Source organism: Dipodomys merriami, unplaced genomic scaffold (assembly GCF_024711535.1).
Source record: "Dipodomys merriami isolate MVZ:Mamm:240054 unplaced genomic scaffold, mDipMer1.0.p SCAF_13, whole genome shotgun sequence".
Classification (NCBI taxonomy): Eukaryota; Metazoa; Chordata; class Mammalia; order Rodentia; family Heteromyidae; genus Dipodomys; species Dipodomys merriami.
The window spans coordinates 17,414,044-17,433,916 of record NW_027202604.1 but is presented as its reverse complement, the minus strand read 5'-3'; the positions used below and the strand labels follow the sequence as shown (position 1 = coordinate 17,433,916).

General features: G+C 46.7%; 1 non-coding gene across 1 annotated transcript; it reads left to right on the top strand.

Moving 5' to 3' along the window:
• The first annotated feature begins 15,974 nt into the window (after positions 1 to 15,974).
• LOC138824914 (small nucleolar RNA SNORA26) lies at positions 15,975 to 16,095 on the top strand. The gene has a single exon (XR_011371226.1). It is a non-coding gene; the product is annotated as a small nucleolar RNA SNORA26 (small nucleolar RNA).
• Positions 16,096 to 19,873: the final 3,778 nt, after the last annotated feature.

Here is a 19,873-nt window from a genome sequence, read left to right as displayed (position 1 = left end):
TTCATTCATCCCTCTCAGCAGCTGGTGGTGCTCTCCCTGGATTTCACAACCAAGGAGTCAGATCAGACCCCTTGTGTAAAAGCAAGCTGGTATTCAGATCCCACACACACACAAACATGCACCAAAAAGTGGAGGCTCGCAGAGAGCACCTTGCCCTTGAACTCCACCGTCCATCTGCAGCATGGGTACTTTCTAAGGTCAAAAGAATCCTTCGAACATTTGGTCTCCCCCGGAATCCCTTCCACACACCCTGCCCCCAAAGACACAGGTTCGCATTCCTCTACCAAGATATAAAATCTCCAGAGAGGTTAAGTTCCTTGCTCAATATCACACAGCAGAGCCAGGACTTCAACCACTGTGGATGCACCTGCATTGGGCCCCACAGTCTGTTCACCTCAAGTCAGAACAAACCTTCACTTTGCAGGGTTTGGGCTAAGGCTCCACCCCCACCAGGGGTGCCCGGCTGAAAAGGAGCTTTGAAAGTTCAGAAGAATCGAATTTCTCTCTGGAAAGCGCCCCCCCTTCCCCTCCCCTCAAAAGCCCGCTTTCCTGCAGACGGAAACCTAAAATCTCAGCGCCCTCACTGGGGCCCCTGGATCGGCTTTCAGAACAGTTCGTCTCCTGCCCCACCCGGCCCCCACGGGAGGCCTGAACCGGGGGCTTTGTTCAAGGGAAAGATTGGATCACAGGCAGGGCCAGGGGTGGGTGGGGGAGGGCCTAGGTACTGGAACCTTCTTTTGTCATCTAAAAATCTAAGCCAGCTGGGGCTGCCCAGGGAAGCTACGAGAGCCAACTTGTCTCCTCCATTCCTGAGGAAAGTGAGGATGGAGCCTGGGACATTCTGAGTCTGGAGGGGGGTGGGGAGGGGGGGTCTTACCAACCCAAGCTCTGGGGATGACTTTGGGTCATCCAAGAAATTGTTGTCCTGCCATCCCTCCCCCTGCACACCCCTGCACACCCCTGCACAGCCCTGCACACACACACACACACACACACACACACACACACACACACACACACAGAGTTCCTGCAGCAAAGATCCTGTGGTGACTTTGATCCAGCCAGACATTGCCTGGTGACAGGGGCTGCCCGAGGGCCGCAGCAGCCAGTGACTGAAAACAACAGGAATTTGTTCTCTCCCGGTTCTGAAGGCTGCACGCTGAAATCAATACAACCCAGGCTGTGAGGGGAGGAGGGGTCTGTTCTTCATCTTTCGGCTGAGCTTGGGGTTGGGGGGCTGTCTCCAGCACTTGGGGCTCACATATGCACTGCCTTTTCCCCACATGCCCGAGTCTCTTATAAAGACCCCAGTCCAGGCTTAGCGGTAGGTAGAGTGCTTGCCTAGCAGGCATGCAACGCTGGCTTTGATTCCTCAGTACCACATGCACAGAAAAAGCCGGGAGGGGTGCTGTGGCTCAAGTGGTGGAGAGTTAGTCTTGAGCAAAAGCAGTTCAGGAACAGTGCCCAGGCCCTGAGTTCAAGCCCCAGGACTGGCAAAAAAAAGAAAGAAAGATACCAGTCCAGTTGAGGTTCATCACCTTTGTTACCTCTGCAAAGACCTGTGTCCAAAGGAGGCTATATTCACAGGTTCTAGGAGCTGGGATTTTTTTGGGGGGTGGGGGCTGGGGGGAAGTATACTTCAATTCCTAACAGTGACCCCAGCTGCCTCTGGACTCGGTGGGTATACTTCTCAAGCCCCTGAAACTCTGCCACTCTGGAAGAATCCCATCTGTCTTCCATCAACTTACCTTCCATACAGTCCCCTCCCTGCAGGCCACCTTAGCTCCTACCCAGTACAGTGTTCTCACCACAGCAGAACCAGACTCTAGCACTTTGGTTTGGAATTTGACCCTCTGTTCCCCTGGAGAAAACCCTTCTAGCGCAGTAACTTGGAAATCCAAACCATTGGCCCGCTCCCATACCACTCAAGGCTCCTCCCACCCTCTCCAGCCACAGTGGGCTCTTCCTCCGCCCCCCCATCCCCCCCTCCACTCAATTTTTCCCAGCATGCAAAGCTCTTTCCCACCTTGGATTCTCTATACCTACAGTATCTCCACTTGGTGCTCTCTGGACCAAGTCCCTTGGATCTGAGCTCAGAGCCAGGCCTTCCCTGACCTCTACCTGAAGTCCCTGCCATGGTCTCCCGCTCTGCAGGTGTATTGCTTTACTTGCCAGAGTGAAATGATCTTTGCCTAGCCTTCCCTTGGGTCACATCAGGCTTGGCTTGGCCATCACTCACCCTGATGTTTGGAGCCCTCCACAGGTCTGACATACAAGTGGCAAGAGCAGACAAGTGCATGGACAACTGCCCCAGAGGGAGCTCATGCCTCATCTGCAAATGGACTTCAAGGTTTCATTCTGAGGTCCACACTGGACGGGGCCCTGGAAGAAACACCAGCCTTACCAGCCCAGTCCCAAGTCCACACACTGCTCACAAGCTGCTCAGGAATTAGGAAAGCGCATGCTGCCTCTTGTGAAAGAACTGACCCCATACCAAATGTCATGACTCCAAATAGATACCAGCCTGGAAACACCCCCAAAAAAGCAGGCTGCCCCTTCCTTATACCTTAGCCTCATCTCCTAACAAAGACCTGGCCTGGAGGAGGAAGGAAGAAGATCTCAAAACCATGGAGGTGGAGCCGTCATGGGGCTTGAAGTGAAACTTGGGTGCCATGAAATGATCAAGAAGAAAGTATCACCAAGAACCAGAGCCTATGGCCCTGTCTGAAGAATGGCGATGCCCTTCAACCAGCCCCACTCTGGAGGCACAGCTTCCATGGTTAGAACTCCCTTCTAGAAAGCACTCCCTGGCTGGTGATCCTAAGGACTAGGGAGCTCCGCCTAGGCCCATGCCCCTAGGAGGCTGCAGGTGAGCTCACCTGAGCTGTTGTTTCCTGCATTCTAAAACCCCTTCTTCATATGACTGGAGACACAGTACACCATAGTTTAGTGTATAACTGTGGTTATATTCTTCCTCAGACATGGTTTGGGGATAGGTACAACCTTAAATTTTTTCATTCTAATTATTTTCTTAAAGAAAACTATTTTGTTCTGGACCGGTGCTTGAACTTAGGGCCTGGGCTCCATCCCTTAGCTTTTTCATTCAAGGCTGGCACTCTACCACTTGAGCCCAGCTTCACTTTCAGTTTTTTGCTGGTTAAGTGGAGATAAGAGTCTCACAGACTTTCCTGCCCATGCTGGCTTCGAACCGAGATCCTCAGATCTCAGCCTCTTGAATAGTTAGGATGACAGGTATGAGCCACCAGTGCCTAGCAATTATTAAAAGTTTTAAGTATTTCATGTAGTTATTATGTAGCTACAAGATGCTCTGAAAATACAAGCACAGACCCAAACACCCTGGGACCTAAGCAAAGGCTGAAGCCAACAGCCCAAGTGCCATCAGAGAAGATCCTGGTCTCTGCCCTCCTTCCCCTTCTCCCCTCAACTTCCCCCCTCCTCTGCTCTGTCACAGGTGACCACTCTACCATACATTGCCCTGCAATCTCTAAGTCCTAAACAGCCTTCGTTCTAAGTTGATGTGAGTGGCATCAATGTATTGGTCTTTTGCACTTTGCTTTCTCTTCTAATGCTACGCCTTGAGGTTCCATATGTTGCTAGGTGCATCTGGAAGGCATTGTGCAGTGCTCCCTTGTATAAATTGACTACAACTATCTAGCCACGCTGTTGGTGATGGACACGAATTTCTTTGTCTCTCAGGGATGAACTTAGACATCACAGGATAAGTACATTCTCACCTCTACCAGGTAAAACCCAGCCAAACTGCTGTGACACATTGCACTCTTACACTACGCATGGAACCATACTGCTCCCATGCCTCTTTATCCATAGGTTGCATTTTCCAAGCTTTCTAACTTTTGCGAACCTGGTGTGTATATACTGGTATCTTATTATGGGCTTCCCTTGATTAAAAAAAAGTTGACAAGTTTGATTTACAAGATGGATTTAGAAACCCCTGGGTTGTTTTCTGTTGTTTTTTTCAAATGCCCATGGTATATTTATGAATGTTAACCATATCTTAGGTGCCAAAAAAGTGCAGATACCAAAGGCTGAGTGTCATGCACATCATCGTGTCTGCAATGTAACTAAAGCATAAGATTTACCTAAGATTACCAAACCAGGAACAAGTAACATATCTTAGGAAAATGTAAAGCGCTTCCAAATTGAACATGGAAGATACTGAGAAAGTGTTCAGACTGAATGCTAACAAAATACTATATATTGAAACTTCAGGAACTCAGATAAAACAGTACTTACAGACAAGTCCGAAGCCTTAGATGAATATATTGTTAAGTTGATATTTAATCAGCCAGATGCCTAAGAATATGGTTTAAAAAAATGATAGGATCCAATTACAATGCCCAGAAGGAATGAGAAAGAACTAATGAAGTGGAAAACAAATATAATATTGAAGAGTAATGTGGCCCAATGTTCATTATTTAAAGAGTAAAGAGGGGTCAAATGTAGTTCAGTGGCAAAGCACTTGAATACAACATCTGGGTCTGGTTCCCAGTACCAAAAAAAACAAAGGGAAAAAAATCCAAGTTAAAAAAAAAATCAAGAGTAAAGATTACCTATGACCTGAAAATGTCTGAGTTTTTTAAAAACATCTAGAAAATGTTGTTGAACAAAATGAACTTAAGGAGGAATAGAAAACTAAGAGTGTAGTTCAAGTGGTAGAACATTTGTCTGGCAAATGCCCTGAGTTCAATCCTCAGAACCACCAAAAGAAAAAAGGGAAGGGAAGGGAGAGAGAAAGAAACAAAAAGAAAGACAGAGAGAAGGTGAGAGGGGAGGGAGGGAGGGAGAGAGGGAGGAAGGGAGGAGAATCGCCACTAACATTTAAAGCAATCATAAGTTGATTTTCCTAGAGGAAGCCCACGAGAAGATCACTTTTATAGCTGAGTTCTACTAAACTTGAAGGGAATCTACCAATTTGGTTTGGGGGGAAACCTCCTAAAAATGAGGAACTGCTTCCCTACTTCATTTTATAGTAATAAAATAACTTTGATATCAAAATTAAACCAGGACAGTGGGGGGGGGGGGTAAATAAGTCACAACAGGACAATCCACTGACAAACACAGATAGGCAAAAAAAGAAAGAAAGAAAGAAAACAAAACCTAAGACACTCCCACAACCCTGGGCAGGAGCCACTGGGTCTCAGATTGCTTTTAGCCTGTGTGCACAAACATGTCCCCTCTGCCAGTTAGTCAGGGCTGGCTAATGAAATGCCATGGACTCTCTTTCCTTTAGACAGAGCCAGGCCACAATCAGTGGAAAATTCCAGTGGCATTTTTTTTCCAAGATTGTCCCTCAGTCAGGTGAGCAGGCAGAGAATCCCAGATGACTTACACCGGTGTGATCCAGCCCCTGCAGCAGCTCTCGACCCTTGGCTGGCTTCCCAGAGCTACAGGTGCAGGGAGCAATAGTTGTCTAGGGCACTCGTGACCTAGACCATGGACAGGCCCTAAGAGCCATAGCATCCTCCTGCCTGGCCAAGTCTCCATCACATCATGGTAAACCAAAGGATACTGGGTTGAGCTTCTGAGAGTAATGCCCTAGGGTTGATACCAGCCCTTAGAAAAGGGCAGCAGAGAAGCAGAAGGCTTCTTGGAAGAGACAGACAAGAACAGGGTAGCATCTTCCCAAGGAGAGATTTGTGTGTGTGTAAATCTAGAGGATGGAGGAGGCCTGGCTGCTACTCTGGACACTGAATTCAACTCAGCCAGGCAGGAGTCTGGGCAGGGTTAGGGCAGGGTGGGCACAAGGGCCAGAGGGTGACAGGCCACTGAGCTGGGCTGAGAGGCCCAGGGCCAACTAGCTGGTGTCATTTTTTAGTATTGCATTAGAAGCCTGGGCTAGGATGTCAGGCAAATCTCTTTTCTTCTTTGTTCCTCTCCTCACTAGCCAGTGCCTTGACCTTTCAGCCTCAGCTTTCTTGCTGTGTGGGCTGATCAAACTTACAGAGCTGGGCATGCATAGTATGAGCTCAATCAATGGCCCTGATTTTGGTTGTTATTTCGATCTGGCGAAACAAACTGCTAGGCAGAGTTGGATAGATCAACCATCTCCTTGCAAAGAGATGCTACTGCAGTCCAGACAGAGGAGAACAAAGCAGGAGAAACAGTGAGAATGGAGGGCAGGCTGATTGGCGTTGTAGCAAGGACAAGACCTTGCACACCCTCCTGGGTCAAGACCAAGTAAGCCCCACTCCTGACACAATGGGTGAACGGCAGTAGATGAGGACAAGGAGCCTCTGGGTGTTTTGGTTTTGTTCTTTGCTTTCTACACATCCTATATTAGCTTAGTTTGTTTGTGTGCTATTAGTAAGGCTTGAACTAGGCCAGGGTACTCTCTCTTAGCTTTTTTGCGCACAGCTGGTGCTCTACCACTTGAGCCACAGCTCCACTTCTGGCTTTTTCCTAGGTAATTGGAATTTTTTTTTTAAATCTCAAGAACTTTTTCTGCCCAATCTGGCTTCAAATCATGATCCTCAGATCTCCACTTCTTGAGTAACCAGAATTTCAGGCATGAGCCACTGGTGCCCAGCCTCGCATTCTTGTTATCTTTAAAAGTGAACTTTGTTCCCGTCGTTGTTTTAAACTTCTCCTATACTTGATAATACAATGTTCCAGTAGAAAACTCCACAGCACTGGAACACTGTGTCTTGTGGACTTGAACTCCTCCACATGCCCACGTAGTTTCTGTGCTACAGCATCTTATCCATGCTCCACAACACACAGGGGCATGCTCTCATGCCAAGACATTTTTCCTGGGGATGTAATACTCTATGAATGGAGAATATACCCATAGACTGTTTGATGAATTTCTGGTTTATTGCTTTTGGGGGTTGTTTCTTATTTCTTCAATGCCTAGTCAATATATTTTGACACACATCTGTTCTTCTTTCTTTGAGTTAGACTACACTTACGGGCTCATGGTGGTTTGTACTGGGGATTCACACTGCCCTATGTCCCTAAGAATGTGCAGAAATTTCCTAGGAGGGAGAACTCGACCTCAGCAGATCCATAAAGGAGTGTCTTTCCACAGTCAGAACATAGGATGTACTGAGATAGTTTGCCTGTTCCTTTCTTCATGGCCATGAAGGAAATAGTACTTTCCTATTAGTTATAGTTCTAATGTGCAGGGTTCTACCTAACTACTTTACATGAAGGTGATACGGTTGTCACCCCCATTTTATAGTTTGAAAAATAAGATCAGAGTTAGGGAAATGAACCCTAAGATATGTATTCAATTTTTTTTTTCTTTCATGCGATTGTTTCTAACACATTTATAAGATTATTTCTTTATTGTTTTGTATGTCCCTCCCCCACAGTATAACCCCTGCTTTCAATGTATTTGATGTCGGTATAATTTGTGGAGGAGAAGGGGGAAAAAAAATCGTTTAAATAGGGATACAGGTGGACCCATTGCAACAATGAGATGTACAAGTCGTTATGTTGAAAATGAACTTTACAACTTTGATGTGGGGGTGAGGGGGCGGGGAGGATTGGGTGGGGGGACGGGGGGAGGATGGAAAGGGATGGGAAGGGGAAACAAAGGAGGAGGCTACAATGCTTGATAAGAAATGTACTCATTATCTTGCCCATGTAATTGTAACCCCTCTGTATGGTATTTTCACAATAAAAAAAAAATGTGAAAAAATGTGAAAAAGAAAAATAAGATCAGAAAGGTTAGACACAACAGGCCAGTGATGAGCCCAAAAATCAGGCTCCAGAACGCATCTCAGCGTACACTGTTGGCCACCTGCTTGCCTGGATGTCACCGCCCAGTACCACGGATGAGGCCCCGGAAGCAAGTCCCATCCCGTTAATTCTACCCTACAAAAGACTCGGCTCACTGGCCCCTTTCAGTCAGGCTCCATTAAGGCGCATGCTTAGGCTGTCTCCTTCCAACTGGTGCTAATGAAGACAGAACACTCCAATCAATGCTCTCCTATGTGCCTAAGCATTCTGCGTCCTGATTAACACTGACCAATCAGGAGGAGGCCAGGGGCAAGGCTGCTGCTTTCTGACACCACCCTCCAGAGAAGAGAGGCGGGGCCACAGCCACACCCAGGCCAGCACGTGTGCACTGCACCTGCCAGAGGGATGGCTACAGGTGACCCCAGCAGGATGCTCCAGGTCTCAACTCTGGCCCTACACCCATAGCCAGGACATGCATGAGGCTTTCCCTTCCCCCTGATTGCTAGGTGGCTCTGTGGGGGGAGTCTCTTGGGGGTGTGTGGCTGTGGCAGGTGGGTTAGGATCAGGCTCATAGTGTCTGTGACTGAGGGACAATTATGAGCTGTAAGTGACCATGGCTCCGTTCTAGAGCACAGCCACTCAGGTATAAGCAGGGCCGGCCACTTCTCCGCAAACGCAGGAAAAAAACAGGAGGGTGACATCTGATGTGAATCCTGACAAAGGTGCCCAGGGCACCGGGGAGAGAGAGAAAACAGTCATTTTTATATTGTTTATATTCACTTTCTACCTTGTCTACCACAAGCAAAGTATTAACATGACAGCCAGGAGGAAAAAAAATAGATTTCTCTGAGTTTCAGCCTATCCTATTTCACAGAAGAAATAAATGCTCAGAAGGGTTAAGTCACTTACCCAGAGCCACACAGCTAGAAACAAAAGATGAGGAGGGGCTCTGCTCTGCAGCTCCCCTGCTGCGCCAGGTGGGAAGCAAGGCCCTGGGGACCAGGCGATATCTAGCTCCTGAGTGGTAGGGCCTGGCCTCCTCTTTCCCCCATGACCAGGCCCTGTTCCCACCACCTGCCCCAGGCCCCAAGAGACCCTCCCCTCCGCCGGGGGAGTCAGAGCCTGCAGATCATGAACCAGCGCCAGTGGCACTAGGCACCCCCCCACTCCGGCTCCTCCAACTTGCTGCTTATTCATTAATAAAAGAATGCCCAGGCTATTTTGGGTACCTGTAATTTTCTACTTGAATAGCCAGGGAAGTGGCTGCCTGCCTGCTCTTCGGCCCTGTTCATGGAGCCAGGATGTGGAAATGCGATCTCATCTGGCGTAATGGGATCTGGGCCAGGCCTCACTGCTGATTTTTTTTTTCCTCTTTACCCCATTCCAGAAGCCAGGTGCCCCCCCACAAACACATGCCAACTCTTGAGGGGACAGGAGGGTAGAGCCCAGGACAGGTTAGGGTGCTGGGGATTAAGGGGCAAGTCAATTCTCCTTCGATTATTTTAAGCAAAATCTCTCCCCGCCCCGTTGTCATTGTCATCTATGATTATCAAAAATTTAGAAAAGTCAATTGAGTTTAAAACTTAAGAATTAAGTCTTCTTTTTTTTTTTTTTTAAACCAGTCCTGGGGCTGGAACTTTAGGCCTGGGCACTGTCCCTGGGCTCCTTTTGCTCAAGACTCCTTTTGCCCTTCAGTCTCTTGAGTCACAGTGCCACTTCCAGATTTTTCTCAAATTAATTGGAGATAAGGGTTTCACGGTCTTTCCTGCCTAGGCTGGCTTCAAACTGTAGTCCTCAGATCTCAGACTCCTGAGCAGCTAGGATTACAAGCCTGAGCCACAAGCAATTCTTAACTTCTAATGATGATTAAACAACCTATTCTGTGCCAGATTCCAGGTCCTTTACATTCATTATTTCTAACTCTCCCAAATCTGCACCCATTTAAAGGTGCAAAAACTTGGGTTCAGAGTGGTGTCTTGACTATGTAACACACAGACAGTAGGTGGGAAGAAAGCAACCCTAGATTTTGCACTACAAAGCCCATTGTTATAGTTTCCTATTAGTGCATAACAACATCAGAGGCTGAAAGTTAGGGAACATGTGGACAAGAAGTCATGAGAAGTTAAACTGAAAAAGTAGCTTTAGATAGAAAAGAATGGGAATACAGTCAGAAAACACGACCTTGATCTGATCGGCTCTTCTTCTGCAGGAGGTGAATGATGGGCTACAGCATATTGTAAGGTAGAGATCTTAGTTCCCCATCTTAAACTTCCCACTGTGGTCATAATGAGCCACAGCAGAGAAAGGTAGTTTTACCACAAGAAGTGACTATAATCAATCACCCATCTGAAGACCAATGACCAGCCACCCAGAAACAGAAATAAAGATCCAGCCCCATACCAGTGACTCACACCTGTAATCCTAGCTACTTGGGAGGCTGAGATCTAAAGATCTTGTTTCAAAGCCAGCCAAAGCAGAAAAGTCCATGAGACTCTTATCTTCAGTTAATCAACAAAAAACTAAAAGTGGATATGTGGCTCAAATGGTAGAGCCTTGAGTGGAAAATGCCAAGTAAGAGCACAGACCCTGAGTTCAAATCCCAGTCATGAAAGACAGAAAGAGAGATAGAGGGAAGAGAGAGAGGAAGGGAAGGGAAGAGAAGGGAAGAGAAAAAGGAAAGGAAAGGAAAGGAAAGGAAGGAAAGGAAAGGAAAGGAAGGAAAGGAAAGGAAAGGAAAGGAAAGGAAAGGAAAGGAAAGGAAAGGAAGGAAAGGAAAGGAAAGGAAAGGAAAGGAAAGGAAAGGAAAGGAAAGGAAAGGAAAGGAAAGGAAAGGAAAGGAAAGGAAAGGAAAGGAAAGGAAAGGAAAGGAAAGGAAAGGAAAGGAAAGGAAAGGAAAGGAAAGGAAAGGGGAGGGAAAAGAATATCCTGGGTGGAAATAAAGTGTGGAAAGTTACCAAACTGGCTCTGAAAACACTACTCTTTGAATGATGGTAACAGCAAAATGTACTTTCCACGTTAGCTTTTCTGTGGAAGTGGGTTAACACAAAGCTAAGGTGTGGGGTTTTCCTCACAGACCTGGTTCTTGACTCTGCCACTTTGCCATTTAGGCAATTACTGGACCCCCTCCCCCCTCTTGACCTTAGTGTCCCCATCAAACAAAGGCATCAGTCCCTTTCTCCAAGACTGTGTATGGAGAGAAAAGGGCCCTCACAGGTTCTTCACCTTCCAGCCAAGCCTGGAACCAGCACACCCTACCACCAAAGCCAATATGACACATGAGGAAATACGAGGCCATTCTTCCGGGGTGACCAGTGAGCTATGACAGACAGACACACACACAGACACACACACACAAACATGCACACCTGGGCTCATCCTGGGACAATTCCCCAAGCCTCTCAGAACAGGGCACAATTGTTCCTCTGAGCTCAGGAGGCAGAGGCAGGTCTGGGGCAGGACAGGAAGTTAGAGAGGAAAGCCTCCAAAGTCTATGTAGGTTTCCTTGACCCGCGCCCCCCTTACCTCAGGGCTAAGGGAGGTATGTGTGGACAGGGTGAGACTCCCCGCAATAGACCAGAGATCAGCTGACTTGGAGTTAGAAGCAAACAGAGATACTAAAGGTCAAGGTGTACTGGAAGCCAGCGAAGAACCTTCATCCGGGCACCGGGCTCAGACCCTGGAAAGATGGAGTCTAAGGGGTGCAAATGCACTCTGGTGTGACAGGGCCACACTTGCAACAATGAAGCCTAAAATCAAAACCCTCAGGTTGCTCCAAGGAGAAAGTTTGGAGCCGAGTCTGCCAGGCTAGCAACTGAGGGAATAGCCAGTGCTGAGCACATTTCTTCCTTCACCAAGTCCAAAACCAGTTCCTCTGTTCTCCATTATTTAAATGCACACCAAGTGCCTGGAATTCCAAGGGGATCACCTAGAAACTGGGCTGTCTGCTCAACTCACTCATCTGAAAAACAGAACAGAATCCAGAGCCTTCAAACTCCCAGACTATGAATCTTCTAGATGGGCAAAGATGCAGGATGTGACCCTTAGCCAAAGAAACAAAAAAGCCAGAAGGCATTGACTCCAATATGACTCGGTGGGCAGAGGTAGTATATGAAGACCCTAAAGTACCAGTGTTTGACATAGTAGGTGCCCAATTAATGCCAGCAACCCATTCCCACCTGAGTGAAGTAACAATAAAGGCTTTGAAATGCAGGACTGGCAAGGAAACTGCTCTGGTCCGCACACCTTGAGTTCCTCCTGGAAGTGCCCGTGGGAAGCTGCCATGGACAACAAGAGACAAATCAAGTCACTGCCGCCTAAGGCATCATGAGAGCCCCTCCATTCTCTGTGCCTTGCTCTCCCCGGGTAAAAATAGGGGTGCAGATAGATCATCTCAAAAGGCCCTTTCTCTCTAGGCTTCTGAGTCTGGCATCAGAACTGTTTTCAACCCAAGGTAAACACTGAGCTGAGGCCTGGAAGAACCAATGGGAGAAGGAACTGGATCTACCATTCATATGTTGGGGAACATGAGCTTGGATGTTAATCTCCTAGAAGAATGCTGGACTACAGACAAAGCCTGAGCTCCCTTTCCAAAGGAATCTTCCTTGAGAAATGTCTCCTAGCAACCAACAATCACAACCTTCAGGGGTCACTGCAGAAACACAAAGGCTCTGTGTGGTTGCCTTCTTCCAAAGTCCTCCCGACACTGCTTAGGGACCAACCCAGATGCTAATTTGAAACACAGAGGGCCAGGGGAAGGGCGGCTGTGAACGTGCACATGCAAGCTAGCTTCCCAGTGGGGAGTGGGAATGGCAGACTTGAACTACCAACCCAGTCTTTACCAACTGGGTAACCTTAGGCAAGTTACTCAACCACTCTGCCATGGTTTTCCTATCTGTACAATGGGGCTGCTAATTGTAGGAAGTAGGCAGTGCCGAGTTTCTGGGGGGCTTGGTTGCTCACAAGGACAACCCTTCCCTCAGAAGGAAGACATCTGGTCAAGGATGTGTATTAGTCAAGGGCAGTACCTTACCACAGCTACCTGGGCAGGGTCCAGCTCCACGCTTACCATCTTTCCATTGGACTACAGCCAATGACTGACAGGAAGTACACATTTCCAGTCCCCCTTACCTAAAGATAGTGGTATCAGCTGGGCACTGGAGGCTCATGCCTGTCCTCCTTAGCTACTCAGGAGGCTGAGATCTGAGGATTGGGGTTCAAAGCCAGCCCAGGTTCAAAAGTCCAGAAGACTCCTCATCTCCAACTACCACCAAAGACTGGAAGTATGGCTCAAATGAAAGAAGGCCAGCTTTGAGTGGAAAAAGCTAAGTGACAGTACCCAGGCCCTGAGTTCAAGCCCCAGTACTGACACGAAGAGGAAAAATAAAGGAAAGTGGAGCAGTATTGCTATGGAATCATTAACTCTCCCAACTCTCCATGGAGGCTGAGGCTAGATTCAATGGACTTTTCTCGTGCCCCTCCACCTCCCTCCCTCCCTGACTCCTTTGCTATCCCCTGGGTCTGCTTTCCCTCAGGAAGTCACCAGCAGATTCCCTACTTCAGCTCCTTGATCATCCCTACCCCTCAGGAAACCATGAAGCCCCAGCTGAAAAATGCATGTGAAGGGCTCAGTTGATTTCTGGTGCAGGGAGTGTTCAGAAAATGGACCTTATTGTCATCCTAATTCCTATTATTATTATTACCAAAATTTGAGGTGGCCCTTGGTAAGTCTCCAAATGTGCAGCAGAGCTGGAGACAGCCTTGGACTGAAGGTCTGATTGCAACTTGGTGGACTGTTACCAATGAGGTAAGCCTAGCAGCTTCCTTTGTTTTCTTAAACTAACGTGTAGCTAATTATTTTGCTGATGATAAAAGTAACATAACTTCATTGCAAAAAAAAATGCAGAGAGCCACAGAAATGAATGAGTAAAAGTCTCTACCACTTGAGTAAAATCATAAGATTATCTGACTCATATCCTTCCAAATACTTTCCACATAAATTCAGGTCAGATCCATCTGTAACACACCTGTGTACACACATCAACGTGCACAAATGTTTTAGTTCATATAGATATGTAAATACATAAGCAACACCAAACATATAGTATAATACCACATAGCACAATATATAACCAAATCTGTAATGTTATTTTCTATATAATTTTCAAAAACAGATAAAATGTATCTTCTGTATTAGTAAACATAGATCTATGACATTATTTTCGCCATAGATTGTCACATTTTGTACAGCTAACATAGTACATTCAATCATCCTTATCTTCACATTCCTGTTATCACAAATCTTTTTTTTTTTTAATTTGTTATTGTTGGGGTGTGTATGTGTGTGCCAGTACTGGCCCTTGAATTCAGAACCTCAAATTTTCCCTTGGCTTTTTTTTTCTCACATCTGGTACTCTATCTCTTTAGCCACACCTCCACTTCCAACATTTTGCTGGTTAATTGGAGATTATAGCCTACAGGCTTAGCTGTGGTGGCTGGCACTGATCCCAGATCATTTAGAGTTCTCCTTCCCGAGTAGGTAGGAGGTGTGAGCCCTAGCTCCTAGCTATCCATCTTTTTATTATTATGAGCACCCCATGCATATGTTCAGTTCTTTCCTTCAATTCTTGCAAGTGGAAAGGCACAGCTATTATGATGTGTAATTTGTAGGGCTTTGGGCACATTTCCCTGCGGGGTAGCCTTCACCTGGATCATTCCTCCGGAAGCAAACTAGCGTGTCTACTGTCTATTTCCGCACACCCTCTACAACACTGGGTATCATTCTCTCTTTATTTTTGCCAATCTGAGAGGTGGAAGAGGATTCTCTGTTGTAGCTTGAGTGTGTAGCCCCCACCCCCACCCAGGAGGCCACCCAGCCCATTTTGCTTACATTTATAGGCTGTTCTGGATTTCACCTACTGAGAACTGCCCTTATCTTCTCACTGGCAAGGCCCTTCCGCATTTCCTCTCTTTCCTCTTTTCTGCCCACAATCACAGTTCATGGGCTCTCCTGGCCTGTTATTTCACATGATCTCAAAGCTCTACTTCCTACAGGCTGGGCCCTCAGGAAGGCTTGCTTGTCCTCTATGCTAAAGTCGGGATTAATGGAGATCTATGTCCTTGACCTCCAAGAGCCTCTTACCAAGTCCCTTCCCTTGGCCCCATCCATGTACCTACACCATGTAGACGTCAGAAACCAAATCTGCTTAAAGAAAAGAAAAATAAGTCTGTTTTCTCCCAAATTCCAAATCCATCCAACAAACACGTTCCAGAAGTGATTATTAGCATGACTTCAGAAATCATTGCAGAACTTACCAGAACATTCCTGTAAAATCCAATGCAACTAAGCAGTTTAAAATGAAATTAATCTATGTCAAGACCCACTCCAGTGGCCCCAAGCACATGGCCAGCCACAACCAGTGGGTCCCCAGGCCTGGATGTGGGATCCCTTTAATAGAAAGCCAGATGCTTATATCCCTGGGCTCACCAGCCCCAGTAGCTGCTTCTAGAGGGTTCTCCAACTTAATAAAGTGCTGACAACTATGCCCATGGTTACACTCTTCACCACAGCCAACGAATGGGATCAGCCTAGATGCCCCTTAATAGATGAATAGATCAAGAAAACATGATACATATACATATCCACTAGGAAGAATGATATTACACCCTTTTCGGGGAAAAAATTATGTTAAGCAAAGTAAGTCAGGCCCAGAGAAACAAAGGATATATATTTTTCTCTCATATGTGGAAGCTAGATATAATTTACAAATATACAAGTTTTTTTAAAGGGGGGGGGTGAGTGCAAGTGTATACAGACATACTAAACAAAGTGTGATACTTGCAAAGGAGAATCCAAGTTGTGTGATTCCTTAGAAAAACTCACAGTCCAACAAAATGAATGCCAGGAAAATGGCACTTGAAAGGTGGAGAGGTAAGGAGAAGGGGGTAGACAGAGAGAATGGGGGAGAGAATACAGTCATAACATTCAACGCCTATCCTACGAAACTAGGAAATTGAGAGGAAAGGATGTGCTAGAAGGGGCGGGGGAGAATGATCTAAGGGGTGACATCTGTCAAGATGCACTGTATTCACAAACTGATTGGTTGAATAGTAAGTAACCCTTTTGTACAACTACTTCAATATAATAAAATATAGTTTAAAGGAAGGAAGGGAGGGAGGGAGGGAGGGAGGGCCGAGATCCACAGAGAGATGCACAAGAGTCAAGAACTTTGTAATGACAAACCCAGATAGCCCTTTCCTGTGGCTTCTAAGCAGGGCCTTGGGAGGCTAGAGCTGAAGTAGAAAGCTTCAGTCTCATTCCACCAGAGAATAGATTATACAATTCCTCTTTGGGGCCTGTCTGGAGTCATAGCTGAGCTCATTATCTCACTCTGCATTTTCACTCAAGGCTGGTACTCTACCCTTTCCTCTCCTCTCTTCTCCCTCCCTTCCTTTTTCCTCCCCCTCTCTCCCTTTTATATTGAAGAATAACATGCCTATAGAAAAAAAAGCATCTCTGGGGCTGGGAAGGTAGCTCAGTGGTAGAGCGCTTGCCTTGCATGCATGAGACCCTGGGTTCGATTCCTCAGCATCACATAAGCAAAAAGAAAAAAGCCGAAGTGGCGCTGTGGCTCAAGTGGTAGAGCGCTAGCCTTGAGCTGAAGAGCTGAGGGACAGCGCCCAGGCCCAGAGTTCAGGCTCCACGACCGGACCCAGGAAAAAAAGAAAAGAAAAGAAAAAAAGCATCTCTCATAAACATGTCACCTAATAAACTTGAGAAACTGAAAATATCCATACCATCGCCACTCAGATCCAGAAACAGAACATCAATGGCACCCTGGAAGCCGGTCCTGAGCCCTGACCCATCTGCTCTCACCTCCATAAGTCAAACCAACCACTTTGCCAACTTCCCACAATTTGTTTTCCAATCAGTGTTCAGTAGTACCCAGTATGGGTGAGGAAAGGGAAGAACAGGAATGTCAGATACTCATGGTGGTTATTGAGGTGCTACAGCCATTCTGGAGAGTAATTTGGTGGCAGCCGCCAATGCTTAAAATCATCTATTGGTCTGCTATTACCATTTCACAGTGTCAGTCTCTGTGCATGTACTCAGACACCCTTAGCTCTTTGCTGAGCAGGCCATTTCTTGTCCAAGGCCTCAGCTGAGGATATAGTAGGGTAGTATCCTGGGCCTTCAAGGCCAGAGGGGCTAGATGAAGGGAGCTGTAAGACCTTGGGGACAGGTGGAGTCTTCCTTTGATGGAAAACAGAAAGCCTTGCTACCAGCACCTGGTCTGAGAACTCAATACCAGTGTGATGTAAGTGGGCCCCAGGTTTTGGCAATAGCATCTTGCATTTTGAAGGAAGGATTACAGGGTTGGGTTCCTTCCATCCCTGGTGATGGAGGAAGGAGAGGTGGCAGGGTCACATACAATAGTGTGGCTTTGTGAAGGTCTGGGATGGGTCTTGAGACTCACACTGGCTTGGGCCTTAGGGAATGGGAAATGGGGTGGGGATGGGGGCTCGGAGGCCCAGAGATCTGCATTAAAAGCATTTAACCCTTAAGATTTAGCTAGAGAGGAGCCTTGCCCAGCTGATCTCACAGAGCAGCGCTCCTTAACCATTCTAACTCAGTTTCATCCTCTGAAAAATGGGATGTGGGCTCTTGTTATCTTGCGCACACATGAAGGTCCCTCAAGTCTACTCAGGAAGCTGTAGGTCCACCTGGCCAGAGCTTCATCTTCCTTATGTGAAATAGACACCCTGCAAATCCCCAAGAATTGTGAGAAGGCTCAGTTAAGACTATAATAGTCTTATTGCAGAGCCCAGTACCAGTACTCAATGAGTATTCACTACAGTTATTAAGTTATTGCTATCTACCACACATCTGTATGCCAAGATCTGCATGGGATATTGCAGACACATCTGCATAAATCACCATCACTGTCCTTAATCAATTTCCCCAGGAATATTAGCACAGTGATTTATTCCAGGTTTCAGGACAAATACTCCAGGGCCTCTCCTTGTGTTCCTCAAGTTCAGAAATACTCAGCATCTATGTTTATCTAAGATGCAGTTCTTCTAATACATCTGTTCCCCATCCATACAAACCATTGCTTGTAGAAGTGACCTCTATGTGCCCAAAAAAATCTCATCTATGTAGACAAGATATAAAAAAACACAAGGTATCAACTGTTCCAATCATTATTGGCTCTACCTCCTGTAGCCTACCCACCCAGCAAGACTGTTTCCTATCTCCATCTTGGAAGTTATAAAGATGAACCCATATATAAAACTTTACTGAAAGCTAGGCATGGTGACATACACCTATAATCCCAACTACTCAGGAGATAGGAGCAGGAGGATCAAGAATTTGAGACCAGTCCAACACAATATCACAAACAAAAATAATACAAATTGCTAGGGGCATGGTTCAAGTAATAGAGGTCTATCCCAGAACCTAACATACTTGAAGCTCTGGATTCAACTCCCAACACTATAAAAATAAATAAATAAACCACGTCACTGAGCTGTGCAATTGAGATTCAAGTACTTTACAAAGGTGGCTGCAAATTGATTTTTTTTATGTTTAAAAGTAAAACAAAAAAAAAAAAAAAAAAAGCAAGGTTACTTAAATGTTCCTTAGAGAGCATTGTAGTAGACCATGGGATACTTGCAATGGGTCCCTGATCACTGACACTTTTCTTTTTTTTTTTTTTTTTTTTGTCAGCCGTGGGGCTTGAACTCTGGGCCTGGGCGCTGTCCCTCAGCTCTTCAGCTCAAGGCGAGCGCTCTACCACTTGAGCTACAGCGCCACTTCCGGTTTTCTGGTGGTTTATTGGAGATAGGAGTCTCATGGTCTCTCCTGCCCGGGCTGGCTTTGAACCTCGATCCTCAGATCTCAGCCTCCTGAGTAGCTAGGATTACAGGCGTGAGCCACCAGCGCCCGGCTACTGACACTTTTCAAACTGAGGCTTCCTTAGACTCTAGGGGAGCAATGGGGCAAAGGAGAGAAAGATAGCAATATGCAATTGCCAGCACTCAGGGAAAGTAAGAAGGCACTGGTGGCATCAGGAAGGACAAGAGAATGCAAATGTCTTTAGCTTGACCAAGACTGAGTTGTGGTCAGCAGAATTTGGGTATTTTTACATAATATACAATAGAACTTCCTTTAGGAATAGTATACACAAACGTTCACTGGCCACGGTTCTGATTAAGCTCACACCTGCCAGTTCTAAGTGGTGTTACAAACAGGAGCTGGCTGTAGTATCCACGTCATCCTTGGAAAAGACTATCAGTTACCAGTAATGCGTCAGTAGGGACCCGGGTGGCTGCTCAAGTGCCCTTGGCCTTGGCGAGAGGCTGTGCGTGAGTGGAGTGTCTTCTCCCTCACCAATCCCAGCCCTTGGAGGGGGAGAGGCCCCCACCCTGGGCACTGAGGTTTCACTGGTTACAAGTTGGCCTTATTTTCAAGTCTTGCATACAAAAGGAGCCGGCAGGAGTACACGAGATGTCCCTTTGAAGGCCAGGTGTGGTTGCTGCTCCTGGGACAATGCTGACTGTGATCCTGGCACTGCCCTGGAGGCGGGGCCCTGCTTCCCAGCTCCACACAGGGAGACGGGAGAAGGAGCTGGCGTTTCCTGGGCACCCTCTGCAGGAGGTCCTTTCTCTATGTCCTAGAATTTTCTTCCACAAATGAAGTGGTCTGTCTCTTTAATACCTTATTGAAAAAAAAAGACAAAAGAGACTTAGCCAGTCCCTTTTCTATGTCCTTCCTGGTGGCAGAGCACAAACTGAGAGCCTTCAGGAGAAAAGGCCCAGGCCCATCCATGTACCAAATTGTACCAGGCAGGGAGGGAGCAGGTGGATCCTAGCTTTTGGCTCAGGCTTTCTCTCTATGGAATTATCCACTTTCCCTCCACGGTACCAGCTCAAGGGGCATCTATGGGAAATGCCAGCTCAGTGTGCTGTGGTGTTCTCATGGATCCTACAACTGAAAAGTGTATGGGTAGACACTAAGAAACCCTGAATGAAATAGGGACTTTAGTTATGAATTCATAATTTGATGACATTAATGGCAAAGTGGACCTCACTGGAGAAAACAGGTCATCCAGGGCCTTCCCTGGGGGGCTAGATCTAGTCTCTAGCCCAT